At 30.3% G+C, this 19,202-nt stretch overlaps 1 protein-coding gene across 1 annotated transcript in view; it reads left to right on the top strand.

Annotated features, from left to right (window-relative positions):
- LOC108686645 (tyrosine-protein phosphatase 69D-like) overlaps positions 1-18,432 on the top strand; it is a 54,972-nt gene extending 36,540 nt beyond the window's left edge. Inside the window, exon 13 of the transcript XR_001931716.1 lies at positions 18,314-18,432. The gene's annotated coding sequence lies outside the window, so the exon portion shown is untranslated. The remainder of the gene's footprint in view (positions 1-18,313) is intronic.
- The last annotated feature ends 770 nt before the right edge of the window (positions 18,433-19,202 follow it).

The raw sequence follows: 19,202 nt of genomic DNA, 5'->3' as shown, positions 1-19,202 counted from the left end.
TCCAATCACGGTAATGTCCTCTGATTGGCTGACGTCATCGGATCTAATTCCTGCAATTTCCCAATTGCCGATCAAAGTCGCCGGAATCGTTGATTGCGCATACGGTACACGATAGGATTCTAAACTCAAAGTACGAAAGTACCGGAAGCACGCGTTCGTAAAGTTGTTGCTGCAACTTCGTCGACAATAAGTACCACATGTGTTTCTCACATGCAGAGTATATATATATATATATATATATAATTCACATTGAATTATTTAAAAACATTAAAGCTCCAGCTTCAACTGGTATAAGTATTTAATTTCTAGTTCATATTAGTTGTGTTCTCATGTACAATCTAAAATAAAATTCTTATGTAAGTGTTATTTATACATTTTTATTTTAGACGGTACTTTTTGAGATAAGAGGATTTTGAGAGGTTTATACAGCCAGTTACAGATTATGTTTAGATCAGACTGTTTAGTCACCTGTCTATGAGTCGTGTGTACGGTTCATAATAATATTAGTGAGCGTTAATGAATATGGCGCGTTCACTAATACTCACAGGTGATCATCTAAACGTAAGTTATAATTAATTCCTTACATATCTCAAAAATTCTGCTTAAAACAAAAATTTATATACAAATTACTTTTTTATTTAATTTTTCGAAAACTTTTTTGTTATTGTATTTTGAGTTGCGAATTTTAGGATATCCTGTTTATACATTGTTACACTATCGCTTATCGCTGTTACTATTTGTATCGATGAATGGTGTGACAATACTTTTTTTGTGCTCCCTCTCGATAATATTATATATCTGTTATATATACGTTTTCTGCAGGCTCATTCTATTCTTAGTTATTATTATCTGCCATAATTATTCTATATCTTTTCGGTTAGATTCACGAACAACAGCGACACAAATGATTGCAAAAAGAAAAGAGTTGTGTGAATACATAAAACTTCATATAATCTTTTTTTTTTATTACATTTCTGTTTTATTATTTTTTATCTGTTTTATTATTTTCATTCTTAACCTTCCACAAACCAGATGGAAAATCAACATGAATCATATGTAGATATATTTCATATCTCGTGCTATATTAATTAGTATGATTGATACGCACTCTCCAGTTACATAAAATGCGCGCGGCAACTTTTTAAGAAGTTATAGAAATTCATCTTGCTAGGAGAGGGGGAAGGGAGGGAGGGAAGTATATCAAATCCTATCCGGTTCGCGAAGGATTTAATAAGAATAATTATTAATAACATCATATAATTTTTATTATTAATGACAGGGCAACATGGGCAAAATTGTTTGAATCATTTTAGCTATTTCTAATGTTTCTTGCTTGTTTAATATGAATACGTTGTCTAAATTTGGCTACCGTGTCACAATTTTGAGCAAAATGCCATTAAGGAGATTTGACTGTCGAAAACCAACTTAAAGACTTAATTTTTTTATATAATATAAATAAATACTGTACACAAATAATTCCATGATTTGAACAATATTGATCGTATAGTTTTCTTGTAATATTAATTCTTGTAATATTATTCTGAAACTGATCATTTTAAGCATATCGCTTATGGAAGGCGATCGTTCCAAAGTAGATAATCACCGATTTAATATACACTCAGAACTTCTAAATCAACTTAGAACTTCTAAAACTAGGAGTTGACACATGAAATATCAACAATTGTGTACAAAAAAGAAAAATCGGATTTTGCTGTATGGATTAAAGCTTTATTGTTACAAAGTTTACTTTTACTTCCTCACGGATCGCATTAGTAGCAATAAACTTGATAACGCCCTAGTGTACAGCTGATACAAAGTCAATTTTATATAACCTAGAATCTATTTCGACGTAAAGAAACAGATATGAAAATAATACAAAATCAGCCTTTATACCGATTCTGAATTTCTCCCTTATTATTCGCCATAGCCGATCACTGTCCGCATCATCGCAAAATATCGTAAAGTGCAACGTTGCTATACACTCGACCTTCCGAGTCGTTGACAATCTCATACATTTGTTAATATTTTATACACTATAATAATTTACTAAAAATATAGCATAAATATCCATGAGTATCCACAATTCATTGTATTAATATTGTACATGATTTGAAATCGTTTTAATGATAATTTATTTCAGTCGCATTTTTGATTCCAAAGTAATAGTGTGAATCTCCTTAAAGAGGAAAAAAACGATAGTATATTTTTAAGACTATAATCTTTTTATTATATTTCGCTTTGTCAATTTTATGGTAAACTTTAACCTTTTAGGGACACCTCTTCGATGACTTTGATCTTGTCATAATGTTGTAAAGGTAAAGGTACTGATCATACAACTTTTCCTTACAAATTAATCGGTGGTCTCTTATAGTAAGTCTTTCTAAGATATAATTTAGATCTTCGCCTTACTAAATGATTCCCTGTTATCAAGAGAAATGAAAGTTGAACACCCCTGAAGCAGGGTGGGGAAGAGATCGTTTCGCCTGGAAGTCGCGCGCCCCTAAGCAGGGTGAAAGTCGCTTCACGTGAAAGTCGTGATATACAGAAAATAATGAAATTTTGAAAATGAGCTTTTTGTAAATATATCTCGAAAACTATAAGAGCCACCGATTAATTTATAAGGAAAAGTTGATCAGTATCCTTTACCTCTATAACATATGTCAAGGTTAAGGTCATCGAAGAGATGTCCCCTAAATGTAAAGAAATACCTTTTAATTTCTTTTTGATTTAATATATTCTGATTATATTTTTGATACATTTTTAAGTGTTAAATTTTAAAAATACAATAAAAATATTGCACCACACAGTTATTTAATTTACATGTTAATTTTTTTATGCTTTATAAAATATAAATGTGGATTTAACATTATACGGTGAAAAAATTTATTTACTCTTCCACGAGAATGAAATATTGATAGACGCTGCACCGTAAAAATCGAAAAGCAAGGCACAAAAGTAAAAGCTATAAATTTCTCTGACAAAAGAAGAAGGAATTTACTAAGCTTTTTACATAAAATTTAAACATAAATAATCGAGTTATTGTATATAATTTTTATAAAGTTTTTGTAATCTATTTTAAATATATTTTAAGAGTTAATTTTTGTTGTAATAGAATTGTGGGCGATGGAGCGAGATTTTTTTTTCGAATTTGGCTCATCAAATTCCTATAAAATCAATATATATTTTTAAAACAACTTTAAAAAATTTTAATTTTGTTGTCTGTGTAATTACTTCTACACTTTTGAAAACTTTTACCTTATAAAAAAATTTACTGCATGTTTATTCATGCGACTCATTAATTATTTTTTTTTTTATTAAATATATTTATTAAATATAAATTTAATAATATTAAAGCATCGATTTTTATCGATCAGTAATCGATAAAAGTAGAGAAAAGAGTAACTTAAAAGTGTTGTGATTGATTAGTAATCAGATAACTATTGTTTCGATTATATAATATTACTATTATAAACGCATATATTTTTCACACCTAATATTTTATTGCGCCATGCTTGTTATTATAGCATTACAATACATGTCACATGGATGGAAAGTTCATGACCATGCACGCGGTTGTCGTAGTTTCGTATTTATACTTCACAAGTTTATCCATCTTCTCCTAATCAACTATTGTGCGATTCGTATTGCATTCCTTATTTTTTCACGAGAATTTTATTTGAATCGATTTGATATTTCAAGACTTTTTTCCTTCATTTTCCTTCATTTGCCACGATTTTCATGGCAATCTTTTTAGCTTTGATATAGAAATTAGTGAGAGAGATATTCCGTCAAAGATCTCTTTCGATGAGACCCCGAGATTCAACCGACATACTTCTTAATTTAATAAATCAGTGTCAGCAGCGATAAAGTTAATCGATTAAGAAAAAATGATTTTTTTCGCTCATTTTTTGAGTCCTCAATTTTTGGAAACAGTGTCAAATGATATTAATTACAACTATGTGCCTATAATAAGATATTATTTACAAAGAAGTTTCAGATTGAGGTAACAATTGTTATAATTGGAGAAGGGGCGGGGATGACGTATTACATCTATACGAAAATCCATTTTTTTATATTCAAAACAAATTGATTTATAAAATCACTAGAATAAATGTGATGTTCAGTTGATCTTGCCTTCATCGGCTGGATCGGGAACGGCGCATTTGCACATAATCCAATTGCATACACCATTCATATCGGCCGGTTCCTAGTAATTTTTAATTGCTTTACCAATGAGATTATATTATTTTAAATTAGCTAATTAGCAATGTGGTATATACTTGATATACACCCAGCTGGATCAATCTTCTTAAAATACGGACTTATGATAATTCGTTTGATATTTCGTTCTTAAAATACGGACTTATGATAATGCATTTGATTTCGTCCCTCCCAACTCTGATAATAATTGTCACTTCAACTTCAAACTTCTCTGTGATTAATTCAATATAAGATAAAATTTATCACACAGTTTCAGTTCCAAAATCAAGGGCTCAAAAAACGGATTTTTTCGGTCGCTCTTTGTATTAATGAGTGATAAGAGAGATTGAATGACATACAAAATGCAAAGATTCGTCTCCAGTTAAAAATGCACAAAGTAGCTCTGAGAGATAAGACTAGTGAAAAGAGATTAATCGTGAAATCGACCTAAAATTTCGAAGTTGACTTTTCTTTAAATTAAAAAAAATTTCATCTCATTTTTTCTATATTCTCTTTTCTATATTTTCTTTTATTTTTATGAAGTTAAATAATTTATTTCTATAATAGGAATTAAAATGTATATATTATATTAATAAACGAATTTTTATATAATCGTCGAAGCTTTCTATAATTAGGAATTTAATTTATAATTACCTTTCGTTACAATTAATTTTTTTTTGGAAATATTTTATAATGATATTGCTTTCATAAATAGTTTTATATACGAGTATATGTAAATTTCTTAAACAGAAAAAAGATAGATAATTGTGGGCAATAATTTCATAACTGTTTTTAAATTGATAATTACATTCCTTTGTGGCGCGGTTTGATCCCAAGTGGACATGATATGAGACACCGAATCTTTAATGATATTATCCAATTGTATTGCATAGCCAGAATAATATTCTTTCATTCTGTAATAATGGAACTAATGTCCTGTTGAGCTAACTTACATTTTCGAGGAGAAAGAATGGAAACTACTCGAAAGTAAATTTCAAATACATATACTTACAAAACGTATATTAATGCATTTTTAACTATATTAATTAGCATGGTAACTCATTACTAATTCCGTTTTGATAAATCAGGTAGCTTCGACTTTTTCTGGTCACGCATGATCTTTCGCCGGACAATCTCCATCCTCATCAACTGTGTTGCGATAAATATAACTCTATTTTTACATTTAAAATTTTTTACATTCGAGAAACGAGCAGGACAGGAAAAAATCTGTTCATGAAAGACGAGAGAAAATCCGTTTTCGTGACGGAACGTTTATCGTAGGGTATATTTAAGATCATCCCTTGTGACTAGAAAATGGTAGAAGCTTTCATCTTTCATCTACGACTGAGGTTCGATACGCAAATAATGCGCTCAGCTATTTGTAAGGCAGTAATTTAATAAAACTTGAATTACTGTGAAGTTCCCACGATATCGCATGCGTACAAGATTGCGTTAATTGTTACAACATAAGGCCTACAGATGCGAGAGGAATAATGAATAAATTGATCTTTGATGATTCTCTCTGCGATATTCATACAATCTGTTTGATGATTCTTTTCAATTCTCGTTGCAATACAAAATTTCTTCCTAAAAGAGAAAAATGTATGTATTAATATTAATATGTATGACCTAATTCTTTATAATTTTATTAATTTTATTAATTTCAATAAAACAGTCGTTGAATGGATAATATTATGTTTTTAGTAAAAAATTGATTGATTTCAAGATTTTTCTTAAAAGAATTAGAAATTACCCAAGAAATATAACGAGTTAAAAGAAACAATGCATTTATTTATTCCTTTTTCGTATTTCATGTATATATATTTGTCAATTATTTATAGAAAATTATAAAGATGTATGAATAGCGTAGAGTGTGATTTATATTCTTGTCTTTCTATTGTTTCCCATTCCGACTAACAGAGAAACATCTGCGCAAATTGCTAACGAAATATTTTATAAATTCTGTAAAAGATAATCGTATTAATTTTGATTTACAATTAATCGCTATGAAATATTTATTCATGTATATGATCTATCCTTTTTATGGCAATGTAATTTTTATAAGTAGAGAAAACTGTTCGTTGATACAAAGAGGCAAGATAACATTGCATTTTGTATTCATAGTAAAAGAAACAATGGAAGTTACCAAAAAATATTTTTATTTTATAACATAGGTATTTTTGCTTAAGTTTTATTTAAATTAAACAAATATTACAATAAAAAAGTGAAAATCTGATTCAAGAAGAATAAGTATTTTCGGATGCTTTAAAATTTCGTATTAATGTTCTTCAGCTTGAAAGAATAAATCTAGATGACGTATTATTAGTCAACAGAAATGTTTCTATTACATTTATTGTAAGTAATAACAGTAATTTGATATAATAAAATGATTTAAATTAAATGTAGAAAAGATGACATACATAGATTCAAGTTTGAGTTTACAAGGAAACATAATAGGGAACATAATCTCTGATTTTAATAATAGCTTTGAATATGTTAAAATATAGAAAAAAAATTGAATAATTATGAATTTTAAGAGATATCGCGCCGATGACCTTGATTTTGATATATGTTGTCAAGATCATGATCCTGAAGAGTGACGTCTAGATTCAGTTTCAGTTGATGCTCATTTTTCCTTTAAAAGTTATTAACAAAAATGTTAATTATTCTCTCTGATATTTCACGCGAAGCGACTTTCATCCCACCTCCTCTTCTGCCTAGAGGGCGTGCAACTTTCTATTTGAATCGAGTTTCACCTCGCAATGAAATATAAGGGTTAGAAAATGGAACTATTTGGAATAGAACAATTGTTTCGTGTAGGAAGAATACATGTGGGCGGGGGAGAGGACACCCCTCCATCCCGATTTAATTCTAACCTAACCTAACCCAATTCTTATATGATTGTGGGATGAATCCATGATGAAAGTATTATACGATGTGTGCAGTTCGCCTGCTTTTGCTACGCGTTGTTTGTAGTGTGAGTAAGCTACCAACGCTGTGAAACGCTAAACATGGGACGGTATTCATAATCCGTTTTTATTTTAAAATTACCTTAAATAATATCTTAAGATGCTAATATCTTCGGATTGATTTAGGACATCTTAAAATTGTCCTTAAGATAGTCTTAAATGCAAGAATCGAAATGAATACCGACTTCGCATCATAAAGTTGGTACTAAATCTTTCCTTGTGCGGAAATTGCAAAGAAATAAGCAGAGAAATTTCTTTGCAATTCTCGGCAAATTTGATTGGAATAATATTTGCAGACAAACTGCAGAAAAACTATTATACAATATTATTTTCAGATTATTAATACTGCTTTTTTCTCTGGATTTTTTTTAAAAAAGATCATCGAAGTAAATGCAGAGAAACTGCAGAAAAATATATTAGAATTATTCAATGCTGCTTTTCTCTTCGATTTCTCTACGATTTTCTCTAAAAAATGGCCTATGAAAGTTAATTTCAGAGAAATTGCAGGTGAACTGAATAGGATGTAGTAACGTACTATAGCTTTTTTTAGTTCTTTTTTATTTAGTAGTTATCGATTCTTTAATTAGTATATATTGTCATTCAGGGATAGCAAGTAAATGTAAGTAATGCCGTTCTTTTATAATAACGATTTGATAATATATGATAATATACGATTTGAGAATAATGTTGAATTTTTTTATCGTAACTGTAACTAAATTAAACATTGAGATTATGCTAATGTTAGAAAAATTACTTTGAAAATTATTTGTCTTTATTACACATTTACTTACTGAAAAAGATCATTTGTAACAAATAACGTTATATATACTCATTATAAACGATTTTTAAAAAATGAGTAGAAAGTAACGCGTTATAAACATCGAGTTACTTTTCTCAATAAACAAGTGACTTTTCCAATTCGTTACGAGACGTGACGATCAAGTGACTGTCCTGGACAATTATAAAAAAATTGTTATTATCAAACAGCTATTATAACGAAGTAATAATAAGGAATGTAATACTTTTTTGCACAACTCTGTAATTTTCATCAATTTGTTTTTTTTTTTGCATTTTCTTTGCAATTTTGTTTCAATTTGTATTCAATTTCTCTCGGTACATGTTTTACATAAAAAATTTCTTTTCAAATTACTTATAGTTTCTTTGCTAATTCTTTGTTATTTACTGTGAAAACTTGTCTTTAATTTCTTCTCAGTTTCTTTGCAGATTGAGCTTGCAAAGAAAATGCAGAAAAATATTCTATATATTCTCTTCTAATTTCTCTACAATGTTGTTTAAAATTTGTCCGCTTTTGCAATTTTGTCTGTAGTTCTTCGTTAATTTTTTTGCTAATATGATTTGAAGGACAAATTTCTCTGTTATTACTCTCAATTTTTTCCATAAACCGCTTTTACAGAGAAATAGTATACAAATAGCAAAGAAATTATTCCGCCAGGGCATACTATAAGATAGCATTTTCGCTAAGGCCAAGCAAATTATTTCCTTAGCCTCGCCTGCATTGTTTTTCAATTAAAATGAAAAAAGAGATAGTGCCTTAAATGCTGTTTTTCAAATGATATCGCTTTCATTACTGTGATATTATGGCTGTATTTCAAAATTTACTGCCAGTACTGAAAATCTATAATTTACGTAATGTGCATTATATATTTTTAGTACGGGCAGTAAATTTTGGAACACAGCTTATATTGGCAGCATTGTCAGTTATTATCTTTTGTTTTAAAGCTGAAGGATGGCGCTTATACGATTATACGGTGGAAAAAGAATTTAAATTTGAATATACTGTAATCGATTAAATATAGGGCCAAGAATTAAGTTGTATATTAATACATATAATAAAAGAACGTACAAAATATTTTGGATAGTTAAAAACTAAAGTTAGTTCTCACCGATCAAAGGTATTATTTATTTTCCATTATTACTAATTATTATTAATTATTACTAATTTATTGCATTTATTTGATTTTTTTTCGTACAGTTTTCTCTCAAATATTGTAAATGTAAAAGTATATATAAAGAAAGATATATATACGGTAAATGTGTTACATAAAATTATTTTTAAATTTAAAAGATATGAACATATGCACACTAGAGAAGAATTTTGCAAAGTAATCATAGATTATATGTATTTTTATATAAATTATGTGTGTTATCATTTTTGACAAGAAATGGGAGAAAAAAGTATTTTTCTGTTATTGTTATATTATACGAGAGTCATTTGAAAAGTTTGAACTTCAACAGGAAGATGGCATTACTTATTTTTATAAATTCTGATACAATCGTACATGTTTTGCAAGATACTTTTGAAAATTGTAACCATTTTGGATACTCAGTTGTTGTTTGAGAGTCATTTGTGCTAGTCGATGTTAATGTTTTCATTTGAATTTGATGAATATCTATGTCCTCCGAACCTAACTTTGAGCCTAGGGAACAGGAAAAAAATCGTTAAAGATCAGATGAATATGGTGGATAGTTAATTAATTCGAACCGCAATTCGTAAATTTTTGTTATGGCGATCATCAATATTCGATTTTTCCATTTTTTACAAAAACATCGACTGGTATAAATGACTGTCATACAACAACTGAGCGTACTAGTAGTATAATTCATTTATTGGCATTACCTAGAGATCCTTTAATCAGAGACTAGCCATCAGGATTTTGTCCAATTTTTTCGAGCGAGAAAGGAGTATAGGCCATCTCACTTCTCCATCGGTGTATATGCCTGATGCTATACTCCTTTCTTGCTCGAAAAAATTTGATGAAATCCTTATCCTGATTAAAGAGTCTCTTACATTACCTGATGTATACAGCCATCTTACAAATTGACTTCGCTGAGTCACAACATCAATGATAGTCAGTGTAGATATTACTTTATTATTTGTGTTATTTCTGAAATTACAAACACTAGATCGATCTCTTTACAATTGCACATCATATAAAGATAAGAAAGAAAGTACTTATATTTAATACCAAGCGTGTATATATTATTTTACGTAGAGATAGATAAGATTTCCTTATAGTTTATATGTACACATATATCCTACTTATTAATCTCCTAATACTAATTGCTTTGTAGTTAAATTTGAATTTTAGAACTATTTATAAAATCCACAACAATTTCCTAGATCTAGCTTTAGGTTTTTAAAAACTACTTTCATATCAAAAGGGAATTTTAATTCCTTTTTGGCTAAATTTCTTGGCCATACTTTTGCATTTCTTGTCATACTTATTACAGTGCCAAAAAACGTGTTCTAAGTCTTCCACATCTCGTTCACGAGAACAGATTGACTATCCTATATTTAACAAGACTGTACTTAGTGAACAATGAACAGTGCCCGCTGCGTATCCGGTTAATTGTAACAATAGCTTTCTTAAGTCAAGTTTGTTAAATTATAATCTTGATATTTGACTTTTGAAATATTGAAAGAATAAAAGGTCCTTATTATCTTCCGTAGCTCCTGTATAAAATGTTGTTATGTTAATGTTCACCACGCACTTAGCTTTATATTTGCTACTGACATTAGAGTAAGAGATAGCTTGCTGTAAAAGAATGTCGCCTGTTTAGCAAGAGTATCCGCTCTTTCGTTGCTGGTAATGCCACACTGAGAAGGAATCCAGACTAACTGACTCTTTTATTTCTATTCTTATATTCAATTAATAATTCACAAATCTCTTAGATTAAATACGATTGATGTCTGAGATTTCTTCTATTGGACAAAGCCTCTAAAATGCTCTTACAATCTAAGAAAATGTAAAAATTATTAAGCTCTGAACTAACTATTATATTAATTCAAGAGCATAATGGAGAGCTGGCTTCCGCCGTGAAAATCGAACTTAGATTAAGATTATAAAGTTTGAAACTAAAGGTGAATTGTTCATTAAGAGACCAACCAGCTATTCCCACTATTGCATTATTGTTTAACTCCGTTCTTGATCCATCCATGAAAGTAAAGATATTAGAAGACTGCTCTATATAGAAGATATCTTGGAATAACGCGTTGACATTGTTTGACTTAAATATTTCCGCCGCTAAGAAGATCAATATCAGACTAAAGATTTGGTTCTTAAATTCTTTTTAATAGTGTACATTGACTTGAGATCTAAAAATGATACTAATCGACTACTAATTCAATGACTACTATATTTATTATAATTAAATGACTACTAATTCAAATTTCAGTCTAGCATAATTTTGTTGAAGTTATTAGAACACAGTGAAAGTTTCTTTAATTTCCTCTAAACAATTCAATAATAATAACGGAAGATAATCACAAACCAGACTTATTAGAAGAAATTTACAGAAGAAGAAACAGAGAAGTTCGAATCTGTATACTAACAATAATACTTTTGATTCTTCCATTATTACATTAATAGGAGTGGAATTCATGTATCCCATTGCCAAGTGAAAGCATTTTAGCTGGATTTTTTCAAGTTTGTATAGTTAATTCAAGCTGCAAGATGAAAAAGAAACCCGCCATATTCAATCTTTGATCTAATTAGTATGTTATACAGTGCCCTCCAAAAATTCCACCTGAATAATTTTTGAATGATTCGAGATATAGGATTGAAATGTACAAGAATACAATGGGATCGTAAAATCTATCGATGAACCTCAAAAAAACTCACTTTAACCCCCCGGGGGGAGGGGGGGGAGAGGAAGGAAAAGGGAGTCTGAAAGTCTTAAATGCATGTGGGATCGTGAAGACTTGTTTGAAAGGGCTTTTCGAGACGAGAACAATGCTACCGAGGATTTTTTTTGCAGAATTATGATCATTTGAACATTGTTATTCAGAAGAAAGAGTTACATCTCTTGTGTGTGCGCGCTTATCTTGGCTCGTCTTTAATTGAATCAGTTTTTCAAAAATAGTTAATTTTGAAATTAGATCAGGATGGCATTGGGTAATGCTAATGCCGACAATACTGTAACTTTCAAACAGAACTGTACTTTCCGTACAGCTGAATAATAATGTTATCGCACTTTTTGCAATGAATATCGCACTTTTTGCAATGAATATCGCACTTTTAAATAATATATTTCATATGTAAGTTCCAACTAAGCCGTTTGTCCAATATTATTCCTAGGAATTTAACATGAGAAGATGGTTTAATAATAGAGTTAAATATTGAAATTTAAAAGTCTCCCGTCTTAACGTTATTATAAAAATTGCTAATTTACATTTTTCAGGAAATATTTCAAGATTTCTAGTAGAAAGTTCCTCGGCTATAGTATTAACTTGCTATTCCAAGAACAATAAGCTATTTTCAATAGAGGAACAAAGGAGTATAGCGCAATGTCGCGCGCGTCAGCGAACTTCAAAATTTTTATTTCTGGAGAAATTAAATTATTTAAGTTATTAATGTATAATGAGAACAAGGTAGGACTAAAGAAGACCTTTAAAGGTATTTCGTGAGGTATTGACCGGTTAATAGATGTTTCTTTCCGAAATCAAATTGTCTATAAATACTATAAAGCCTCTAGGCAATTTAAGTTCAATCAGATAATTTAATAGGATTTTAGAACTAGTATGCCTCTTTAATGTCTAGAAACAGAGCTGCTAAATGTTTTTTTTTGTAGAATTGCTTATGAATGTCTGATATCAGCATAGCCACACTATGATTTTATCACTGCTTTCGGAATAAAGAAGCATAGATATTCTTTCCACTTGGCCGGAAAACATCTCGAAAGATTGTAGAATCAGAATGGTTTTGACAAGTAATGTCACCTTCATGTTGAGGCTCAAAACTTTTCAAACGACCCTCATATATGGTAATATATTCTCTCCCACATATTTATAGAATCTCTTTTCTTTTTCTTATAGGACAGGATTTCCAAAGTAAAGACGACAATTTTAGAGTCATCATCTTGCAATCAATATAAAATGTTCCATTGTAGTATTCATGGCTTACACTTTTTACATTTAAAAATAATTTTATATATTGTTATTATTATTATTATTATTAAAAAACTCATATTTCAATAATTGCTGTTGATGGACTGTATTATATTTGCCTTCAACGTTATCTTAAACAGTTAACGCAATATAAGACAAATACACGTGGAGCGTGTACATGTATAAAAGTGTTCTTTTCTCGTTCATATTTTAAAAATGAATTTTTGAAATATGATACAAATGAAATATTATACATCGTTTTCAATATAAAATGTTAATTTTTGTTTTTATACAAATTAAAAAAAATTTTTTAATTAAAAATGACAGATGTACTAAAATGATATTTAAAAAAAATTCAAATACTATTGCAAAGCTTGTTGCTATCATAAAACTTTTATTTAAAACTTTTTTTCATATCTCTTGGAAGATTTATTTGAGAATAATATTTATTTTAGAAGAAAAAAATCGATTTTTTTCAAAGAAGAGTTTCATCTCCTTAACATGATTAATACTTAGTATTTATAAAAAAAATCATGATTCTTAATTTGACTGTATTTTGACACATTCAAAGCTTATTAAGGGGATGCTAGCGTGATGGCAATTATCACAAATTACAGTATTGCAATCAAAATCTTCAAACTGACGTTACGGATTGCAAAATTTGTTTACGGAATTAAAATACGCCCAAATATGTAGATAATCCGGATATGTTAATTTCACTAAAAAATCGCACAAAAAAAGAAAAAAAATTTTTTGCTCATATATTGAGATTAAAGTTTGTTCGATATAAAAGTTTTATAGTTTATGTGAGTAGTGTAAGTATCCAATGGATTATTTGAACAAACAATACTAATTCATACAGCAAAGCGTACCTCAGCAAAATCTGTGATTGTTTATGATGCAACTTGCCGTAGATTTGTTTAACAATTTTAAATATTCGACATTGTAGCAACACCTTAGAACATATATATTGGAAGGGCTATAGGTGATTATCGATGATCTGTCTGAATGTTTCACCATATTGCGTATGCGTCGATTATTATTATGTAGTATTTAAAAGTGTTGTATTATCCCCGCCCTCGCCTTAAAACATACACATGTATTATACGTTCAAAGCTTATATAAATCACGCGCAAGCGCACAGCAACAAGCTTTCAGACAGATAGATGTTAGAGACATTTTTATTACATTAGTCAGACGGTATAATCTTTCCAGTATGTATGTTCGAAGAGTAACACACTGACAACAATATATATTGTCAGCAGTTGTTAACGGCAAGATAGCTGTATCAATATTATCTTGCATTGTCGGCAATATGATAGCACTGTGTAATTTTACATATTATTATGACAATATGACGGCAATAGTAAATTTTGATTATGGTGATTTTAAAATTGTCTGCAAATTGCTGGCAAGAATCACTACCTAAAGTTATCAGATCGTGAAGACATCAAATTGCCAATAAAAGCGGATACAATTACTACAATTCTGGCAATGACACAATACTTAGCAATGCATATGCCAGCAACAAGACACACGTGCTATCTGGGGAGTTTATAAAACTAAGATTGAAAGAAAAAATATATTTTACATTGAACGTAATTGTAGTGTATGTGCTTAGCAAGAATAATAAACAGAGCAGTAAGTGCTCGTCCTTGTGTTTAGCAGTGTTCGATCTTACAAGAGATGATGCTGCGATTAGATAAAGATAAACGTATGCGTTGAGTGTGAAATAATGTAAGAAATGAATTAAAGAGAGAAGAGGAGGGAGGGGGAGAGAGAGAGAGAGAGAGAAATTGTTATTATCGACATTTTTATATATTTGGTACTAAAAAGTCTATTCGATGATCAATTTAAGCCGTGCTAAATCACGCTAGCATTCCTTTAAAATCAGAGGGGGACTATATAAGTTGGCTATGTAAGTTTCCTTGTTATAGCTTAACTTATTGCGTAAGAAGTATGTGAACATTCAATTACGTAACCTAACCTAACCTAACTCTGACACAGCGCTTTATCTTATACTGAATATTTCTATTGATGCAATCTTCATCTAAAATGGTATACATTTGTTTTTCTGTAACAATATTTTGTTATTCGAAAAGTGATACTAAGGTATAGTTTCTAAGGTATAATTTCTCCGAGAAATTGCGTTTCTATAGATTTTTTTTAAATTTGGATATTATGTTTAAAATTTTATCTATATATCGTTAAAATTTCAAAAATTTCTAGCGGTGCCAAAATGAAGATATTCATCTTCGAAGTTTCAGCTTTTAACATGTAAACTCTTATACCAGTTTTGTCAAAATAACGTTTTAATATAATATTTTGCGGCGAAAATCTTCTACAGATTAAAAAAAATATTAGGTGTACAATTTTGCTTCCGCCGTTTTCTTATAGATGGCTTTAGCGGTAAGTGATGGTCGAAATAAATAGATCATAAACGTCATATAATAAACTTGGGCATCTGTCAACATAACTCCATAGAAACATTAGTCGATTTGTGTCTGCATCATAAAGTTATTCTCGATTGAAAATGTCAGTTTACGAGCCAAATTCTCGTCATTTGCGGGAGGTTTTAATTTTTTGCTTCAATATGAAGAAATCTGCGGCTGAGGCTCATCGAATGCTCTCAAATACTTATGGTGAGGCCGCTATTAGTGAAAGAACGTGTCATGAGTGGTTTCAACGCTTCAAGAACGGTGATTTTGACGTCCAAGGTCATGCTCTGTATTTGATGGGACCAGCTCGGCGTAGTGTATTATGAACTGTTAAAACCGACTGAAATCACAGGCGATCGGTATCGAACGCAATTGATGCGTTTGAGCCGAACATTGAAAGACAAACGGCCGCATATACTACAACGCCGTATATAATACAACGAGAGACACGATAAAGTAATTTTGCAGCATGACAATGCTCGACCCCATGTTGCGAAAGTGGTCAAGACATACTTGGAAATGGGAAGTCCTACCCCACCCGCCGAATTCTCCAGACGTTGCTCCCTCTGACTATCACTTGTTTCGATCAATAGCACACGGCCTGGCTGACCAGCACTTCCGGTCTTATGAAGAAGTAAAAAATTGGATCGATTCGTGGATAGTCTCAAAAGATGACCAGTTTTTTCGACGCGGGATTCGTACGCTACCCGAAAGATGAGAGAAAGTAGTGGCCAGCGATGGACAACTACTTTGAATCATAAATGTATAACAGTTTTTTACAATAAAGCCTCGAATTTCGGAAAAAACGGCGGAAGCAAAGTTGTACACCTAATAAATAAATACTAATGTAAAAATAAGGAACCTTATAAAAAATTAAAAAATGGGGAAGTCTAACGGTACCGTTTCTGAATTAGAGTAATTTAAATTTGTAATTTGATGGAATTCTTCTCGCATGCCGAGCGGTGAGACAAGAAGTCGTGTTGCTTAAATTTTTTTACACTTTTTATACTTAAAATAGAGATGGATATATATTTGGTGCCGAAAAGAGAGAAAGCGAAGATGCTGAGTGTAAGAATTGTAAGCAAGGCGAACAGATCTAATGACATGCTGTTGCCACATTTGTCTTCAGTGCGGTCTAGATTCGTGTACACAGATACGACATTTATGCATGTGAGTGTACGCTCGCTTGTTCTCTTCAGAAAGCATGCGCGGAGAAGCATATTCATAGGTTGAACGCTTTCTAGCGCGATTGTAGCCAGTGAAATATCTTAAAAAATATATATCTTTATTAAAAATATATCTTTATCAAGAGCTATCTCTAATTGCATACTTTATCCGGGATGTCCTTAGGATGTTGAAAGGACATACGAACATCTTCTTAACCTAAGGACGTCTCCTGGAGATCTGTGTTGTTAGGATATATTACATATTTGTTATCTGTTTTTTATTTTTATGTTTTCATTAATTTAATATGCAATTTGTCGTATGGACAACTTACATCATGATATTAAGTATCAATTTACTCCTCGGAGCAAAATGGCAAAAACAATACATGTTTTTGTATTTCATTTATTACAAAAAAATTATACAGTATTATACAGTAAACAATCGTTTCTGGAATAAAAATATAATGAATAATTTTTTTTATCATATTAATTTAAGGTGATTTTTTAGTAAATTGAGTTACCATATAAATGTTTAATTTCTTTATATAATGATGTTGAAATATCGAACTTGCCGTGTACAAATAGCCAAATGCAGCGAATTTGTTCCCGAAAATCGTTGCAGCAACTAATTTCGATAAACTCGGGACAAGGTGAGGCAGCATTATGTCTATCACGGTGATACACAATAGAGTTCTAATTCTAAAGATTTTGTTTTGAAGGCAACTTGTTATTATCAACAAGCTATTTGCAGCCAACAGCAATATTACGGCAACATGTGACAAATGATGAACATTAAATATGCTGTACGTATAATGAACCCTCATAGCAAAGGATCACATTCACGTCGCAATAGACTCACAATAGTCAGGAAGAAAATATGATAATGCTATCAATTTTTGTTATTATCAAATTTAGAATTCACATGACAATATTTCACACATAATAAGGAAGTACCTTATCCCTAGTTGTCAATATTTGTTGTTAACAACAGTTGATAACAATTTAATGATATCTTGAATTTGTCTTCATTTGGCATAAATTCAAATTGCCATCACTGTCATGGTAGAATTAAAATTCGATCGTAGCTTAGGCATTTTCAAGTCTAACTTTGAGGGCTCACTTCACAGGCGATGTTGCGCTTCTTACATTCTTTCAGGTGATTCTTATTTAATGCATCTTCGCCGTGGCGAAGATCGGCTTCTATCGGCAGAGATGCATCATAGATGAGTAATTTTATGATAATTTTGTTAGCAACGAATTATGATAGCATCGATTAAAAAAACTTTATAGCTTGAAGACTTATATGCAACAACAGAATATCGTTATATATGTTTTGTTGCTGTTATCTTGCCGACAGTATAACGCTATTGCTGACCGTCTGATTTTGAAATTTCATCAACTGATTGCACAGCAAATGCATAAGCAATCATATTGCAGTATTTGTAAGGTGTACTATTTTTATGTCAGCGAATGTATGCCAAATATAAAACAATTCATACAATGCATTAGTTTGCTCAATATGCTAAATCACGCTTGGTTATCTGGGCCATATGTCTTATACTATTTCATTATGATATACAAAGTTTTAATATTTAGTATTAATATTTTTAATATTTTGTCTGAATTATGCAGATATTGATTTTGGATGGCCCTGGTGAAACATCCCAAATTTTTGATACTTTACTAAACAACCACCTTATAATCATAATTAGTTATTTTAAACATTAAATGGCGAAATTATGGAAACTGTGTCAACAATATCCCGATCTTTTTTATTATTTGATGAAAATAGAACATGTATAATATTAACAATAATATTAACATTAATCAATTATAGTAATTGCTGAACACATTATTCTTTAAGTTATCAAATTATCAAATTATTTTTATTTTTAATGATTAATTTAGATCCATTTGATGCTTTGTCTTAAATTTCTTAATAAAAAATTGCAAGCATGCGAAAAGATCTAATTAAATAATTGTAAATTTAATTTTTTATGATTCAAGATATTTCCTTCTAAGTGATATTTCGAGATTTTAAATGTAAGAATTGTTATATGCATCGTTATCGACTGGAACATATTGCATATGAATGGCAGAGATGCGTGCCCTGTGAAGATGTGTGCTTGACGTGTGTCTAAGAACCGTCTCTATCAATATAGATTAACTTTAATTGGTTTAATTTTTTATCTTTTTCTACAAGTTAAAAGGATAAAGTATAATTAAACTGAGATTAATCATTTCACTGATGGACAAAATCAATATTTTTCCTGAAATTGATGAAAGCAATAATTTCGTGTTTTACATGGAAATTTATCTATAAGGATTCTTTTATCTGTAAAAGTCAAAAAGCATATTGTTATGGCACTTTTTTCGCAGATATAATTACCAGATATCAGTGAATTAGTTAAAGTTAATCTACATTGATAAAACTGAATATATGAGAATATCCGCAAGGAGGATCACAGGAGACGGTGGCTAAAAATATGAGGATAAAATATTTAATGTGGAAAATATCGAA

The sequence above is a fragment of the Atta colombica genome, unplaced genomic scaffold (assembly GCF_001594045.1).
Source record: "Atta colombica isolate Treedump-2 unplaced genomic scaffold, Acol1.0 scaffold188, whole genome shotgun sequence".
NCBI lineage: Eukaryota > Metazoa > Arthropoda > Insecta > Hymenoptera > Formicidae > Atta > Atta colombica.
Note: the sequence above shows the minus strand (reverse complement) of the source record. Positions and strands in the feature narration are given on the sequence as shown.